At 33.7% G+C, this 3,071-nt stretch overlaps 1 long non-coding RNA gene across 3 annotated transcripts; it reads right to left on the bottom strand.

Moving 5' to 3' along the window:
• Positions 1–342: 342 nt before the first annotated feature.
• LOC145072228 (uncharacterized) lies at positions 343–2,171 on the bottom strand. 3 transcript variants are annotated; one of them, XR_013690954.1, is made up of 5 exons: positions 1,648–2,162; positions 1,505–1,564; positions 1,280–1,354; positions 1,063–1,201; positions 343–968 (listed from the first exon to the last, which is right to left on the bottom strand). It is a non-coding gene; the product is annotated as an uncharacterized LOC145072228 (long non-coding RNA). The 3 variants fall into 3 exon arrangements; XR_013690955.1 differs by having other exon boundaries at positions 1,280–1,564; positions 1,641–2,171; XR_013690952.1 differs by having other exon boundaries at positions 1,280–1,564; positions 1,648–2,168.
• Positions 2,172–3,071: the final 900 nt, after the last annotated feature.

Genomic DNA, 3,071 nt, shown 5'->3' with positions numbered 1-3,071 from the left:
AATCTGAAATTATTTCATCCTTAACTTTTTGTACAATTTGTTTTTTCCAACCAAAAACTACAATGTAAATTGTAATGCGATAGACTACAAATAATCTTCCCTGGGTGTTAGTCGGTCAACAACCACAGTTGATCCCTCGGGTTCATGTCTCCATAAATATATGTCTTAAACTTCCGCAACACATCCAAAATGAAATACCTTCATAAGAAAATAATAGAAAGTAAAATGTTTTAAGAGATTAAAAAAAGTTAGATGCTATTATTGACAAATATTTTACTTTCTATTTTGACTCAGCATATGAACTAAGGAAGTCAAAAATGCTATTTCAATTTAAAACTGCCCTGCAAGCATTTTTGACTTCCTTAGTTCATATGCTGAGTCAAAATTGAAATAGATGGGAATTGCAGTTGAAGCCCAATTTTAAAATTACACCATTATTTGTTCATATTACACCATATTAGAATGAAATTACAATCCCCCAATTAGATCGAAAAGAAACAGATTCTACAGCATAAAAATGAACCATTGGAGAATGAATTTCCAAAGAAAGAATATCTATTTAACAAAACCATAGACATAATTTATGATGAAGGACAAGCCAAATTCTTATATACCTACAAAAGTAAATTCCTATAAGCACTATTTATTCCTGCTGCAAACAACAAAATACCATATTAGCCAACTTTACCAAATACCCCTTTCATACAAAGTATTCAGCCTCATGTTTTTTTTTTTTTTTTTTTTTTTTTTTTTTTTTTTTTCCAGAGGTAATCAATTATTAGGGATTAGGGAAAACATGTAAACTTCCTATAGAAACATATTTTCAGTTATAAATAATGGCCCAAAAATTCAATGTAGAACAAAGAAACCCAATATTCCTAAATAAAGCAGAAGCAGATTTTCCCGTTTGAACATGTACATTCTTTAAGAAAACATAAGCAACAGCTGCATCTATTGTATCTTTAAACCTGCATAATCACAAAATAACAACAGTAACTTTCGCTTTTCTCAATGCATTCATTATCGTGTGTGTGAGAGATTATAAATTCCTGTAATAGTTACCATATGATGGGGTGCTTTCAACTTCGCCAATTACCACAAAGAACGTTTGTTTCTCAAGGTTTTTCAAAATCATCAACCCGCACCAGAAAATGCAGTCCATATGTTCCAACACAATCGTTTTTTCTCCATAGATGATTCACTGCTTTCAAAGGAAATAAGAAATGGGTTATTCCAGAGGTCCCCGTGAAAGAGGTCAACCCCTAAGTAAGAAACTTACAAGTTGCGACAGAAGAAATTGAGAAACAGTCAATTTCAGTGACTTTTTAAAGCCTGAGCCTTTGATGAAATGAGTCTTGAAGAATTGCAGAAAGGAACAGTGTTGTTGAGCGAATATGTACAAAAAAATCGTGCATTTCACATAAACATTTGAAATCGAAGCACATACACAAAACAAAAAGTTAAAAGGAGACGAACCCTGCAAAAGTGAATTCGTTTTACTTACAACTTTGTCCGGTAGCCTTGGGTGTCCCTTCCATTCCCTTCCTTCTAGAACTATCTATGTCTGAAAAACCAACAACAACAATCAATTTAGGTAAAATGGAAAGAAAAGTATAGAAAGAAAGAACAAAATCACCGACGTCAGACCAGAATCTCAACGAAGATGCTAGAGAAGACGGAAAATCAAGGACTGGAATGGCAATTTCAATACAATTTAGGGCGAGACGGGGAGAAGAGGTTGTAGTGTAGGGAAGAAGAGTGGTGTTAGAGGGCTTTTGATCTAGCTTATGAAAACGTTCGAGAACCGAGAACCACATCAATCGTTCGACATGCACCATCAATGTTGACCAGAAAAATCGACATGGTGGCGGTGGCGATGAACGTCGACTTCAGCCTCTCGTATTGTGAAGGGGGTAATATGTGCGGTAATAGGATATGCAAGCGGGAAGCAAAACCAAAGCGGTGAAGGAAGGAGGTAAAGGGGCGAGCAAAAAGGTTCAGATGGGTCGGTGTCGGTGAGAAAGTAGATGAAGCGGTGAATGGGGACGTGGCAGAAAAGAAGATGAGGGATGTGATGATGATTCCAGTGTCAAACGGTCAAGCAGTCCACAGTATGAGTATATAAAAAACAGAACCAATAGGAAGAAAACACTGTTCTCAAAGGAACACAAAATTAATATGTAAACTAGGAAGGAACCCCGCAAGGCGGGTGTTGGATGGTATTTCATTGTAAAAGATTTGATGGTCATTAAGATTGTTAGTTACTATTAGTCTATTACTGTGTAGAGTAGTTTGGTATATATGACCCAATAAATTTTGAGTCTTAATGTTCCAATGACACACTCCAATACTACCATCAATAGACAATTATCTTTCAATATCACTAGATAGAAAGGTAAAATGATCTATCTTTTAGTCAGATTGTTCATTAGTCAAAAAAAGAAAATTCATTTATATAATACTTATTCCAGACATACATCATTTATCTGTTGAGTATTTTATCCATAAAGTTTTAGTGAAGAAAAAGAAAAAACAAACAACCTCTAGGAAACCTTTGCGTAAAGTGGTGTCCGGTGAACTAGAGTCCTTCGACTTCCCTGAAATTATAATTTTTTCAATATTCAATTACAAATTGCTGTATAACAATTAACAACTAATATTATGCACACATGAAAAAAGATACATAACTTACAAATGTTTAGGATGTGAAGGATATGGTGGGCATCCCCTTAAATCACTTCGATGATGACTGGAACTATAAACAAAAATACACAAATCAAGTGTTGGAAACAAAAAAAATCCAAAGAAAAATTAAATATTAGGGTTGTAGATGACACTCGATTTGATGTTTTATTTTGTTTTCTTTTTCGCTACCAATTGCTAAATAAAGATAAAAATACAAACAACTATGTAGTCAAAAGTGCTAGTCTTAGGATTTGCCCGGTCTTTGCAAACAATTTCTTTTAAAAGTAATGATTTTTTTTGTTTGACTATCTATTCAATATATATATATAGTGAATGTAAAAGAAAATTAAATATGTTTAGATGTAACATACTTGCATGTATATCTT

Source organism: Lactuca serriola, chromosome 1, assembly GCF_051521515.1.
Source record: "Lactuca serriola cultivar US96UC23 chromosome 1, Lser_US96UC23_V15, whole genome shotgun sequence".
In the NCBI taxonomy this organism is placed as follows: domain Eukaryota; kingdom Viridiplantae; phylum Streptophyta; class Magnoliopsida; order Asterales; family Asteraceae; genus Lactuca; species Lactuca serriola.
The sequence above is the reverse complement of the archived record's forward strand: the minus strand, read 5'-3'. Positions and strand labels throughout refer to the sequence as shown.